The 15,682-nt window shown below is 41.5% G+C and overlaps 1 protein-coding gene across 1 annotated transcript in view; it reads left to right on the top strand.

The window, feature by feature from the left end:
* The first annotated feature begins 2,036 nt into the window (after window positions 1-2,036).
* The window catches only part of LOC138947630 (uncharacterized), a 55,533-nt gene continuing 41,887 nt past the window's right edge, over window positions 2,037-15,682 (top strand). The window contains exon 1 of the mRNA XM_070319139.1: window positions 2,037-2,194. The gene's annotated coding sequence lies outside the window, so the exon portion shown is untranslated. The remainder of the gene's footprint in view (window positions 2,195-15,682) is intronic.

Here is a 15,682-nt window from a genome sequence, read left to right as displayed (position 1 = left end):
GTTATACATGTAAAGATTAATCATGCATTATCGCAACTACTACACAATATCAAATGAATAAAAACACATTTAAACTGACATATCAATATAATGCAAAGGGATACAAACAAACAACATTAGTCTGTACCACGACTGATCGATTTTGCGGCTGCCTAGCGGTCAAGGACCAGGTGAACAACGACTGTCGACACATATGGCGATAACTTCTTCTTGAGGAGCCAAATTCACTATTATAAACAAAGTGGTCTGTTACTCTTATCGGGGCCTGGAATCTTTTCGCGGCATGCGTCTTGGACAACCCGATAGCGGCAAGCCCCCACCCCCCACCGACCGTCGGCGCGCTGGGCCTTGGCAGAAGCAAGATGGGTTAAAATCTAACAGGCCCCTGATCTTAAGACTTTTTTTTAATTGAAATAAAATCGAATTCATTAATATTATGTTGTCTGTGCGCTCGTCTTTACTCATACACTCACAGGTTTCGTACCAGTGTAACATCCCCCCCCCCCCCCCCCAGCTTAAAACTCTTTGTTTGGCGACTTACTACTGCAGAACTTAAAACTGTTAACCCTCTAGAACCTGCTCATGCTAGCAGCGTTTCTAAACTTGTTTTTTGTGATGTTTGGTAATTCATTATCTCCAGGCAAATATATGCACTTTTATCAGTACAGCCGCGAAGTGTGTTACGAAGTGGTGTGTGTTGCGTGTGCCTATGCACACTAGCTTGGCTGAGGAGGGTGGAAAGCCATGCAGCTCAGAATCAGATACCGATCAAAGTCACTGTGAAACCTGCGATGAGACCCTCTTTAAAACACATCTCCATAATCCCGTAACTACAATATTCCTACAAAACGCAAAAGGGTTACTGGGTTGGTTGTTTCCAGAAGTTAATTTTAACCTCAAAGAGCACAGGTTCTAATCATTGTACGCATCACGTTGGTCTGCAATTTAGACTGCTTTGTGATCTTCGCAGGTTTCACTGTCTCCTTTGGAATTGGGTCTGAATGAAGTTGGCGGCAACGAGTGAATTTGTTTGCCTCAAAGCGAATGTCCGATACCGGTCGTTGTCGTAAAGAAATAGTCTCAGTAAATTTGCAAAAAATACACTATCCTCGTTTTCTAAGCCATTTTTCTCAAAGGTTTGGTAAACCGAGGCTTTTTTGTTTTCAAACGCTTATGATTCCGTCAGAAACATCGAACACGCTTTAAATGTTGCAACAACAACATCATAATCCAAACGCAGGTAAAATACTCTCTAACTATACTGAATTTGTATTTGTAGTGCTGTAGTACAAGTTCCTTCAGTTTTACACTACATTTTTAGCTTGAAGGGATTGTAGTATGTTATATTTTGCAATATGAATAATTGTACATATCAATATAATGAAAAAACAAGCAAATCGAGTCCAAACTTTTAGGTTTCCAACCTGGCAACTGAATAACAAGATGGCGTACATTTTGTCGTCTGCTTCCCCCTACCCTTTATAAATGTAGAAAAAGTCCCCGAGTTTCCCCCTTCTTCTTGCCTTGGCTGCAATGTTTACGCGGCTGGGATTTATCACCGCGCGGCTCGCTGACAAGATAAAATAAACAAGCTCCCCCACTGGAATTGGGAACTAGTGGCCATATGTGTGTGTCAAAGGTGTCGACCATTATTCCAGCGTTGGGGGGGATTTTGTACTGTTAGTTTGTGGTTCTCTCTGGATTAAAACCGCACCACATGGTCAGCAGGGACAGGGATTGGTATTTCAAATTTTCAATTTTAATTTTTTTAAATTGCTGATATAGGTTTTCTGTCCTGTAAAAGTTGGTAAAAGTCTCATATTAATAAGCAAAACAAAAAAAATCACCAAAGTTCTACTTTGCGCTTTGACCTAAAAAGGTCATCAAGACGCGATCTATTTTTTATCTCTGTCGTCATCTAAAACTCTCACTTATTATCAAATACAGGCTTGCCCTCAATTCGGTGCGGAGCGACCGATATATACTGTCCTACGCCTACGTTCCAAAGTTGTTTGTGCAGGGGAGTATCGCGGAATTTACGTTTTGTTTACTGAAGTGTACACACCTTTGTCACGATAAAGACCGAGAAGAGATGTTTACAAAACTCCGATATCACGCCGTGGATCGTGTAACTCTGCATTTGCGCCACCGCAACTTTTTATCGCTTAACGCCGACGAAGAGGCAAGCTGCGAGGTAGGTCTCTCGAATGATAAATTAAATTGTTAGAATGCTAGGCACTCAGCATGTTCTCAAGTGTTGCATTTCACTAACTTATATCCTTAGCTATATTTCTGTATATATTTTTTGATGCTTTGATGGCCCTGGTGATCGTGACGATCTGTTTTTCTTCTCGTTTCCCCATGTTTTGGGCATATTTTCAGTTTCTGCGTCAAATGCAACAAAACGGAGATTACTGGTTATTCTTGGACATGTTCACTGATAACTTTAATGTTTTATGAATCTCCACGTGTAGTTTCTCTGTATATAGTTCCATCTATACTTTGCAAGAAGCAGATAAAAACAGAGTGTCAACAACTCTCTGTAATTCGCCACCGCATCAATTCAATGTTAGATGTAACTCGCCACCGCATTTTTTGTTATTCGCCACCGCACTACGCAAATTGTTATTTTCAAACGTATCAACATCGTGGAGGCATTTAAACCTTTATTTTTGTCACAAAACTGACAGCAATTGATAGGAGCATTTTAACTTTAGTGCTGCAAGTTTTAAACTCAGGGGCGTGGCGTGATGTTGCCTATGCAAAGGATTTAAAGGCACCATGAGTTGACAAATCAAACTGTAGTATTTCTTCTTCTTCTTCTTGTTCTTGTTCTTCTTCTTCTTCTTCTGTATGAAAAGTATGCTTATCTGTACTTGAGTGTATAACCCACATGTACTGGAATGTGCTTATATATTATGACCCCCCCAAAAAATATCCCTGGGACTGTGAGATTCAAGAGGTTTAGGGTATGATGACATCAATAGGAAATATAACAGTGCTTACCCGTAAGAGTGAATAAAATACTATAATTACAAGTGGGAAATGCATCGATGACTGCTAGTGATGATCTGAACAGATTACGCAGCAAAATAAAGACACATCAGAACATGAAGACCAACGTTTTCACCAATGAGATTTCACTTTTAGGAAGGCACGCTGATGAAAAGTTTGTCCTCATGTTCTCTTATGCATTCATTTACATTCGGAAGATTGACTACACATACAAGAATGTACAAAAACGTTCCGCATGGTTTGAACATTACTTAGTGTAAGGCGACGAATTGCAGGATGGATAGCGTACTGCCCCTATGATCCGCTTGATTTCCTTGGCCGCGGGTTCAATCCCTTGCCGGGACAGTTCATAAAGTGAATTTGGGTTTACGCTATTCATTAAAAGCTTGTCGTCAGTGGTTTTCTTCCGGGTCCTACCTGTTTGTTTTCCTCCACCATTTCAAAACTGTAAATTAATTCCGCCCATCTGCAAAAATTTAAAAAAAAAAATCTTTCCAAATTCTGATTTCCTAATAGCAGCTTTAATCCTTCGTACCACATGGTGAGTGTGTGTTGTACGATTGTCACCATGTGAGCGTACGTGTCAAATCAATATTTTCAATTGGAAGTGACAGAATCACTGAACTCTTCAACATATTATGCAATTCATTAGACAGTTGCGGTGGCGAATAACATCCAAGACGTGAAATTGCGGTGGCGAATTACACCAAGCATCGGTGGCGTATAACATGAAGTCTAATTGTTTGTGTTTTCTTTTGCCGCGTGCGTCACCCAAAGACAAAATTGTGCAACAGCATTCATCAAGAATACAAAGGACATGTTTAGCTCACAGGATATCATCACGGGAATGCATCAACTAGTGCTGTTTCGTTGAAGTTACGAGGGAAGGGACAAATCGTGCAATTTCAGCTACAATTCCAGCAGAAATCGGACTTCAGAACTGCCGAAACCTGACATTTCGACTAAAAAAGCACGTACCTTAGACCTTGAGTATATACTTCTTTAAAATGTACTAATGAAGAATCTAGATGATGCCTGAAAGTCCTACAAATTTTCATTTTCTGTGAGAGACCTATCTTGCAGCGTGCTACTTCGTCCGCGTAATGCACTGAAAAAGTTGCGGTGGCGCAAATGCAGAGTTACACGATCCACGGCGTGGATATGAGAAATTATGAATGTTTTCATGTAGTCTTCGGAAGGAAATAAATGTTTTCTGTCAATATTGTTAATACACAGCCCCTCGCCGTGAGTTGATGTACCTTCCGTGTGAATGTCACACACCTAAAACTAGTTAATTAATCCAAGGGATTGCATCACTGTTGCATTAAGACACGCCACTCACATTGAGGTAGAATGTGCGCGCAATGCGCAAAGATAATGGTAAGCTTTTCACACTCAGTACCAGCGCAATAAGCAATTGCAAGTGTGCTCATTTCATCAATGTTGCAGGAAGACAAGCAACTTTCATTGAGTTAAAATAGGCGCGTAAAGGCGGTCTTTAATTCAGCCCGACGTCGACTACGCGAAGAAAACGTCAGAGAATACTTCAGAGAATACTTCGCGTAGTCGTCTTCGTACCATATCCACATATCGAGACTCTGGGAGTTACTTCCCTTGTTTTAGGAAGCAAACACACACAAATGCTGCTAACAAGCGCTGTGCTTGGGGACAATGTAAAACGGATGATAGGTATCCTGAACGCTGTGTTGGCGTGAAATTCATCCCATTTGTGAAACCGGGAAAGCATCTGTACCATCTAGATCGCTGCCTTCGCTGGATAAAAGCCTGCAATCGCCCAGCTTACCAGTTGAACGTCAACACAACCAAGTCGTACACGTACATTTGCAGCAAGGTCAGATCTCGCACGACTTTGATTCAAGGCCTATTGCTAATTTTTTGATGGTTTGGTCTCAGTGTCACAAAAATATGACGATCTAATCAATCACTGATTTAAAAAACAAGTATGTTGCCCTATATCCATTGACATTCTTAGGCCAAAAAAAAAAAATAGGTGTGGTTACGGTAACATAGCCAAAAAAATTAGGGTAGGTAGGTAGGCAATCACTTTTTTTTTTAAAACTTTTTTTTCTAATGTGTACAAATTAAACCTACTTGACAGGGAAATAAGTGTGCGTATCGGGCGCTTTCGCTTTCATTGCGTTTTTTGCACTGTTTTTTGTTTTGTTTTTGTTTTTGACAAATGTAATAAAAAGTTATAGGATCGGCCCCTAAATATAGGGTAGGTCGGGTTACCGTAACCACACCTATTTTTTTTTTAGGCCTTAGTGAAATAGATCTATTTGAAATAGTATTTCACTGCCCCGACCGCCGAACTTGTTGCCGGCTGTATTGAGCTTGTGTGTTCGTGTAGGCTTACTCAAAAAGTCAAAATCACAGTCGTCTCCGAAACAAGCAATAATCAGAGTTGGGGGGAAAACATTTCGTTTGTTCAGTTTTGTTTTGTTCTTGATAGTTTGTTTATCTCTCTCACACACACACACACACACACACACACACACACACACACACACACACACACACACACACACACACACATACATACATACATACACAAACACACGCGCGCACGCACACACATTGCACGTACGCGCACATACACACACCTACTGAGATATGCCTAACATACACGCACGCTTGCAAACACACACATAATACGCAAACGCAGTTTAATTTCCTCAATACAAGGCGAAAGGCACACACACACCACACACAAATAAACACACACACGCAGTCCCACACACACACAACCCTCTCACACACAAATAAACCCACACACGCAGTCAACCCCCCCCACACGCACACAACCCTCACACTGCACACACAAATAAACACACACACGCAGTCCACACACACAACCCTCTCTGACACACACACCCGCCCAACCCCAGCGTCCAACTCAACTTTCACCAACAACCATACCCTACTCTCACTATCGCTCTCTCTCTCTCTCACACACACACACACACACACACACACACACACACACACACACACATACATACATACACAAACACACGCGCGCACGCACACACATTGCACGTACGCGCACATACACACACCTACTGAGATATGCCTAACATACACGCACGCTTGCAAACACACACATAATACGCAAACGCAGTTTAATTTCCTCAATACAAGGCGAAAGGCACACACACACCACACACAAATAAACACACACACGCAGTCACACACACACACACACACACAACCCTCACACACACAAATAAACACACACACGCAGTCAACCCCCCACACACACACACACAACCCTCACACACACAAATAAACACACACACGCAGTCCACCCCCCCCCACACACACAACCCTCTCTGACACACACACCCGCCCAACCCCAGCGTCCAACTCAACTTTCACCAACAACCATACCCTACTCTCACTATCGCTCTCTCTCTCTCTCTCACACACACACACACACACAAGCTCACGCAAGCACAGCCACACACACACACAGCACGCGCATACACACACACTGACACACATCACACACAGCACGCGCATATACACACACACTGACACACATCACACACACACACCCACACACACCTTTCGCAGTTCGCTCACAGTTCTTCTCTTTTCCATCGTCGCCATCTTCGAAGCTTGCTTCGCTTTTCAGGGGAGATAACCCGTTTATCACATTCGCTGCTGACTTGTGGGTCAAGTCTATTAAGGACAGGCTTTAGGCACAAAGGTGTCAATGTGTTCTCTGATCCATGGCGCAGAACTTAGCGTTAAATGTACACTCCCAATACTATTGCAGTAATCGAGTGTACTCATTTCATCACTGTTGCATAAAGACAGTCAACTTACATTGAGTTAATTGTGCGCGTTGTGCGCACATGTGGCTGTATGTGGGTGTATGCACGTTGGCGGTAATTCCAGCGTCGCGGACGACGCTGGTATCTGCGGTCGGGAAGACTTTCCACGAATTTGCCTACAGGGCGCCGCCATGTTTTCTGTGCTCGACTGCGAGCAGACCACAGGCACATTACACCCAAAATTCTTGTAGGCATACACAGACGCAACATAGCATATACAGACAATAACACCCACAACACTTCAACTGCATATGAAAGGAATAAAAATAAATCCGCAAATCAGTCGCGCACAATACACCAGTTAGAAAAACAAGGAGTACCAAAACGGCGTGCAGAAACTGACTAAACTGACTCGGAGACTGAGAAGAAACATTTATCACACGATGTGGATAGCAAACATTAAAATAAAACAGATAAGTCAAGCAAAAAATAAACACAAATATCGAAAACACAATAAACAAAGGTAAAGAAAACAAAAAGAGATGCTTGCCGACAGTCACAGTGTGTGTGCGTGGTTTGCCGTGTGCGTCAGCGGGGTGTGTGTGTGTGTGTGTGTGTGTGTGTGTGTGTGTGTGTGCGTGCGCGTGCATGCGTGCGTAGGCTACGTTCTTGCGTGTGTGCGTTCGAATGAGAAAGAAGAGAGAGAGAGGATTGAACAATGAGGTCACGTTCTCTGTCACATGAATACATATACACACACTGAAGGCTACTTCGGACACGAACACTTGCCAACAACTGTGGTTGGACATGCTTTTGAAATGTAATATTTTTTCGACATGATTTCTGGACATACGAATGCCGCTGTGTTGCCTACTGATGTTGCGAATGATGAAGGTTTTGAGTTGACTGACCTTGAGGAGGGATTGCATCAGGCGTTTATCGTCTCAAATTATATCCTTGCTACTTTTCAGGAGTCAACTATTGCCATTCATGGTAACTTGGATAGTCAATGTTTTTATTTGTTTGATTCCCATCAAAGAAACAGAAATGGTAACCATTCTTCAAATGGCGCTGCAGTTTTGATGTCATCAAGTTAATTCCTTTGCAGAATTGATTGATTTTCTCAAAAGCCATTATCAATGTGTTTATCAATTAACACCTGTTCATTTCTGTCCAACTGCAATGCAAACTCAATGTGGAGGAAACAAGGATTCATTACAAACAAGTCATCCCTGTACATCAACAGATTTATGTACCTCAATCAATACTGCTAGTATGAGTGACAGGAATCTAAAAGAAAAAACAACCAAACGCAAATGTACTACTACTTCTACGACTCGTTTGAATGCAAAACAGAAATGTAACACTATCTGTGACAATGACGGTTCTACGACTCGTTTGAAGGACAGTATAGATCGAACCTTAACCCACAACTACGACAATTTGTGTCAGACTTTTTTGAACAGGAAAATATGCCTCTGTTCAACAGTAACCAAAACATGGAAGATGTTTTTGAAACTTTACAGAAATGTAACACTAGCCTATCTGTGACAATGTTGCTTTTGAATTGAACCCACATTTGTTGAACAGGAGAGAATGTTCCTGTTCAACAGTGCCCAAAACACTGAATCTGACGTTTTTGAATCTTTTCTGTCATCTAACTGAATCTGACGTTTTTGAATCTTTTCTGTCATCTAACCCAATTGCTCATGACTTCATCGATCTTGAACATGCCTACTTTTCAAAGAAAGACAGACAAAAGCGAAATCTGCATGTTAGCCATCTGCCTGAAATGGTCAATGCACTTTTGTAAAATTGTCACAGCTGTTATGCACTTTTGTGAAATGGTCAGTGCTGTTGTGCACTTATGCAAAACTTGGTGCTGTGCTGTTAACATTTGAACAAAATGCATTTTGTTCAAATGTTTAGTGCAACTTGCTACTATATAATCGCTGTATGCGCTTTGTGGTAATAATGCACTGTTGTGAAAAGTTTGCGCTAAATGTTGGCACTATGCATCATTGTTGGAGCACCCTCCTGTAGATGCACCATGCTGAAAAATGTACTTATGAATCAAGCATTGACTGAAATAAACAATTTATATATCCAGCACAACATGCAATTCATTAACTTTTGACCCTAACCTTTAACACTTCCCAAAATAAATCTTTGGTGGACATTGCATCGACGCTGTTCATTTTGAATGAACATTTTTCTTGTGCCTACTGCTGTTATGCACTGATCCGCCAAACAGATGGCCGGCCGGAGTGGTAACGTTTCAAAATAAAGAATGATACCAGTTTTCTTCTATATAATTCACCTTTTCATAGCAACCACCTGTCTATAAAGACCACTTTTGGTCGTTCGTGTGGGTGATCGTTATATTGACTTTACAAAGATCGTCATGTCGTTCTACTTGTGGATGTTTTGTTTTGTCTACAATTCAAGTTTCATAAACCATTTCATTTTAATTTTCATATTTATTTTGTGTATATCGCTGGAAAATTTGGGTCGCTTCCTGCCAGTGGAAAGCTAGCAGCAACTGAGTCGCGTTGACCCGTGTCCTTCCCGACTCGGATTCGAACCTGTGACCTTCAATGCTTCTGGCTGAAACACGGACGAGATATACTCTTCTAAAGAAGTTAATGACCATGAAATATATGAGATTACAAATCCAGTGCTCTACCAACTGAGCTATACCGGGCACCTTTCAGTGTCGGTTTCTTTCCGGGGCCCGTGGCGAGGAAAATGCCCTGCATCTGTGTGTGCTGTGGGTCGTAGCCGTGGTAGCCTTTGTGGCTGTCTCTCCGGTTGTACTTTAATATTTCTGGCTGAAACACGTCAGTGTACGACCCATGTAAAGGCCTGGTCAGTGTACAACCCATGTAAAGGCCTGGTCAGTGTACGACCCATGTAAAGGCCTGGTCAGTGTACAACCCATGTAAAGGCCTGGTCAGTGTACGACCCATGTAAAGGCCTGGTCAGTGTACAACCCATGTAAAGGCCTGGTCAGTGTACGACCCATGTAAAGGCCTGGTCAGTGTACGACCCATGTAAAGGCCTGGTCAGTGTACAACCCATGTAAAGGCCTGGTCAGTGTACGACCCATGTAAAGGCCTGGTCAGTGTACGACCCATGTAGAGGCCTGGTCAGTGTACAACCCATGTAAAGGCCTGGTCAGTGTACGACCCATGTAAAGGCCTGGTCAGTGTACGACCCATGTAAAGGCCTGGTCAGTGTACGACCCATGTAAAGGCCTGGTCAGTGTACAACCCATGTAAAGGCCTGGTCAGTGTACGACCCATGTAAAGGCCTGGTTAGTGTACGACCCATGTAAAGGCCTGGTTAGTATACAACCCATGCAAAGGCCTGGTCAGTGTACGACCCATGTAAAGGCCTGGTCAGTGTACGACCCATGTAAAGGCCTGGTCAGATCTGCGATGGAGAGCCCAACTGTTTTCACAAGAAGAAGTGTGCCTTTAAGGTTGTTATTATTAAGCAACTGGTACATGTACGTAGAGGTTACACGCCGAGTCTCAGTGATTATTAAAAATAATGGTCGAAGTTAGCGGATCATGAAAAATGCGAGCTTTAGCGAGCTTTTTCATGACCGCGAACTGAGACCATTATTTTTTATAATCACTGAGACGAGGTGTGTAACCTCTTTATTCCTCCTTTCTTCAGTTATTCAAAGAAAAGACGAGTTTTTTTGCGAAAGTTTGATCGAATCCTATTCACTCAACCAGTCAACCTGCGCAGGCGATCGATTAATGCGCGGTTGTATAGTTCCGTGCAAATCATTCCATTCTGTTAACACTTCTTGTCAGTTTTCCTATTTTGGACTAAAATCAAGTACACAGATATGCTGTTATTCTGCTGTGGCGGCAAAGGCAGATATTGTGTGTTCTGTTTATGTTTTGGTATCGCTTGTGTTCTTTCGTCAAATGGGACTAGCAGACGAACTTTTGCACCCGTGTTCCAACGTTAAAAACTGTATGAAGTTCAGTTTTCTGGGGAAAATAGTGTATGAAACCGCTTTATGTTGTTTAAATTGATGAGATGTGTGCATTTGGTTGCGTGTGATCTGTTTATTAAATGAAATATTGTTGAAAACTGACCGTCGAATTGCAGTCTGTTGTCGAAGAAACTGAGTGAAAAGAAGGGGAACTACTCTTGTCGCTAGACAAAGTATGAGTTACTTGCCTTGCGGGAAATTGCTTGTGATGAACGTTTGAGCACGGCAAATCTAGATTCAGAAAACAACCGAACTCATGGATTTTATATGAAGATTCATGTGTTCAGGCCTGTAGCTGTTAATTTAAATGCGGTATGTTTGTATTGTTTGCTCCAGAGATGTATACTTCGTACGTTAGAGCGTTCGGAACTTTTCAGTCGCAAAAAGTAGTACCGAAACAGAACAACTTCTCAACCCATTGCACTATCGAGGATTCAGGCTGTTGCTGGGTCGTTATTTGTTTGGTTGCTGGGTCATTATCGAAAAATAACTACCCCTACAAGTTTACAGAGGTAAAGAAGCAGAGGGGGGAATAAAGCCGTGTACCGTTTCTTTCTTCTTTCTTTCTTTCCTTCTCTTTCCCTCCCCCTCCCCTCTCCCCCCACCCCCCAACCCCCCCCCCCCTCCCTCGTTTATTTGTGCCTGTATGTCGCACAAAATTAATGCTGAACCAATTTCACGCACTAGTTCTTTGGGCAATAAAGTGGTAAGTGCAAAGCTACTGCATATGTGTGTATGTGTGTATGTACGCATCTCTGGTTCATTTAATGATACACTTACAGTCATGATGAACCATCCCAGGTCGGCAACAGCTGTCAGTGGCGCCACGTAGCGGCCACGCTTGTAGTGCCACCTGTCGGGGAGATCGCTCTGCCGATACATTGTCAGGTTGGGGTGGAAGTTCTTCAACTTGTCGTACACCTTGAAGGAAGGACACACAAGGAAATCAATCAATCAATCAATCAATCAATCAATCAATCAATCAATCAATCAATCAATCAATCAATCAATCAATCAATCAATCAATCATTCGGTCAAACTGATCTAACAATCAGCTGTGGCCTGTCAAAGATGATAAAAATATATTAAAAACAAAGAAAAGGAGGGGGTAATATCTGATTTGAAAATACTTTCAGCCTGATGTGTTTGACCCAAACTATAATTAGCTGATTGACCTTGACATGACTCAGCTTCTAATTTGCGATTCAGATCATGCGGTCGCATGAGGTGACGAAGAACAGCTCATTCGAAATATATATAATTCTTTGAAAAAAAAGGAATCCAGCCCTTCTCACCTAGCACCACCTGAAGTGATCGACCTTGACACGACTCGACCCAGGTAATGTAAACTAAAGGGACATAACTAACCTGCTGCTCTTTACCCGGTCCAGGAAAGATGCTGACCACAGCACCACTGTCTAGCGAGATGACGTCATCAGATGCGTTCAGTATCTTCCAGATCTCGATGAGGCGGCTTGTGCTCACCTTGCATGGATACAAGCTGATGATTCAAAGGCACACGGCTCCTTCTCGCAAAAACCAGTTGAGCTTACCGTCTCGATCAGCTGTGGCCAGGCTTGTACAACGGATAAGACCATCCTTCCACTTGACCACACTACCTAACGTCAGCGACCTGACTGCTTGCGGTGGTATATATTTCTTAATGAAATAATTTCCTAAAAAAACAAACTGTTAGCTGGACTCGTGAAATAATTGCCACTGTGCACAGAGATGACCCAGGCTGTTTATTTGTGGAAGGTTACCAAATTGAGGGATGGTCGTATCCCATGTTAGAGCCTGGGCCAGACCGGAGATGATCATCTCAACTGTTTTCACAGGAAAGGTGTGTGCCTTTAATTCCAAGAGAGATACGAAAAAAGGTAAATGTAACAGAATACGAAGATGCACGACTACAACCATGGAAGACTAAAAGGACAATACAAAACCAAACACAGCAAAACATACCGTACAAACCTGGTGCATGGCGATACTTAAAGCTCGCGGATGACTTATGATGACTTACACTAGCTGGCCTTTAAATAAATGTACAGAACGGCAGACAGACATGTACTTTGACAGTCATGAAGTCACACAGACAGACAGACACCCTCGCAAACACAGACAGTCACAGAGAGAGAGAGAGAGAGAGAGAGAGAGAGAGAGAGAGAGAGAGAGAGAGAGAGAGAGAGAGAGAGAGAGAGAGAGAGAGAGAGAGAGAGAGAGAGAGAGACGAACGAACGAACGAACGAACGAACGAACTTTATTACTCAAGGATGGAGATTTTAGGCTCACGCCTAGTCTTACAATCTGTCCCTGCTAAACTAAGACATAACAAGTCGCGTAAGGCGAAATTACAACATTTAGTCAAGCTGTCGAACTAACAGAATGAAACTGAACTCACTGCATTTTTACAGCAAGAGCGTATACTCGTAGCATCGTCAGTCCACCGCTCGATGCACAGGCAGTGAAATTGACAAGAAGAGCGGGGTAACATAGGTGACATGCGCCTTGAGTCGCCTTGTGTGGTGAGATACGTGCGCGATATAAATCCTCGTAAATAAAAATAAATAAATAAATAAATAGTAGTTGCGCTGAGAAGGATAGCACGCTTTTCTTTATCTCTATTCTTTTTATATTTAGTCAAGTTTTGACTAAATATTTTAACATCGAGGGGGAATCGAAACGAGGGTCGTGGTGTATGTGCGTGTGTGTGTGCGTGTGTGTGTGTGTCTGTGTGTGTGTGTGTGTGTGTGTGTAGAGCGATTCAGACTAAACTACTGGACCGATCTTTATGAAATTTGACATGAGAGTTCCTGGGTATGAAATCCCCGAACGTTTTTTTCATTTTTTTGATAAATGTCTTTGATGACGTCATATCCGGCTTTTCGTGAAAGTTGAGGCGGCACTGTCACGCCCTCATTTTTCAACCAAATTGGTTCAAATTTTGGTCAAGTAATCTTCGACGAAGCCCGGGGTTCGGTATTGCATTTCAGCTTGGTGGCTTCAAAATTAATTAATGACTTTGGTCATTAAAAATCAGAAAATTGTAAAAAAAAATAAAAATTTATAAAACGATCCAAATTTACGTTTATCTTATTCTCCATCATTTGCTGATTCCAAAAACATATAAATATGTTATATTCGGATTAAAAACAAGCTCTGAAAATTAAATATATAAAAATTATTATCAAAATTAAATTGTCCAAATCAATTTAAAAACACTTTCATCTTATTCCTTGTCGGTTCCTGATTCCAAAAACATATAGATATGATATGTTTGGATTAAAAACACGCTCAGAAAGTTCAAACAAAGAGAGGTACAGAAAAGCGTGCTATCCTTCTTAGCGCAACTACTACCCCGCTCTTCTTGTCAATTTCACTGCCTTTGCCATGAGCGGTGGACTGACGATGCTACGAGTATACGGTCTTGCTGAAAAATGGCAGCTACTTGACTAAATATTGTATTTTCGCCTTACGCGACTTGTTAACTTTCTGAGCGTGTTTTTAATCCAAACATATCACATCTATATGTTTTTGGAATCAGGAACCCACAAGGAATAAGATGAAATTGTTTTTAAATCGATTTCGGAAATTTTATTTTAATAATAATTTTTATATTTTTAATTTTCAGAGCTTGTTTTTAATCCGAATATAACATATTTATATGTTTTTGGAATCAGAAAATGATGAAGAATAAGATGAACGTAAATTTGGATCGTTTTAAAAACAAATTATTTTTTTTACAATTTTCAGATTTTTAATGACCAAAGTCATTAATTAATTTTTAAGCCACCAAGCTGAAATGCAATACCGAAGTCCGGCCTTCGTCGAAGATTGCTTAGCCAAAATTTCAATCAATTACAAAAAGCCGGATATGACGTCATCAAAGGTATTTATCGAAAAAAAGAAAAAAAAACGTCCGGGGATATCATTCCCAGGAACTCTCATGTCAAATTTCATAAAGATCGGTCCAGTAGTTTGGTCTGAATCGCTCTACACACACATACGCACAGACAGACAGACACACATACACCACGACCCTCGTCTCGATTCCCCCTCTACGTTAAAACATTTAGTCAAAACTTGACTAAATGTAAAAATAAAGACAATAAAAGGACAATTGTCAATCGCAATCATACAGTATTACTAATTACAACATTGCTTATACGTAGAGGTTACATGCCGAGTCTCAGTGATTATTAAAATTAATGGTCGAAGTTAGCGGATCATGAAAAATGCGAGCTTTAGCAAGCTTTTTCATGACCGCGAACTGAGACCATTATTTTCTATAATCACTGAGACGAGGTGTGTAACCTCTTTATTCCTCCTTTCTTCAGTTATTCAAAGAAAAGACGAGTTTTTTTGCGAAAGTTTGATCGAATCCTATTCACTCAACCAGTCAACCTGCGCAGGCGATCGATTAATGCGCGGTTGTATAGTTCCGTGCAAATCATTCCATTCTGTTAACACTTCTTGTCAGTTTTCCTATTTTGGACTAAAATCAAGTACACAGATATGCTGTTATTCTACTGTGGCGGCAAAGGCAGATATGTAGAGGTTACATGCCGAGTCTCAGTGATTATCAAAAATAATGGTCGAAGTTTGCGGATCATGAAAAATGCGAGCTTCAGCGAGCTTTTTCATGACCGCGAACTGAGACCATTATTTTTGATAATCACTGAGACGAGGTATGTAACCTCTTTATTCCTCCTTTCTTCAGTTATTCAAAGAAAAGAGGAGTTTTTGTGCGAAAGTTTGATCGAATCATATTCACCCAACCAGTCTACCTCGATTATAATGCGCGGTTGTATAGTTCCGTGCAAATCATTCAATTTTGTTAACACTTCTTGTC

Source organism: Littorina saxatilis, linkage group LG14 (genome assembly GCF_037325665.1).
Source record: "Littorina saxatilis isolate snail1 linkage group LG14, US_GU_Lsax_2.0, whole genome shotgun sequence".
Lineage (NCBI taxonomy): Eukaryota > Metazoa > Mollusca > Gastropoda > Littorinimorpha > Littorinidae > Littorina > Littorina saxatilis.
The sequence above is the reverse complement of the archived record's forward strand: the minus strand, read 5'-3'. Positions and strand labels throughout refer to the sequence as shown.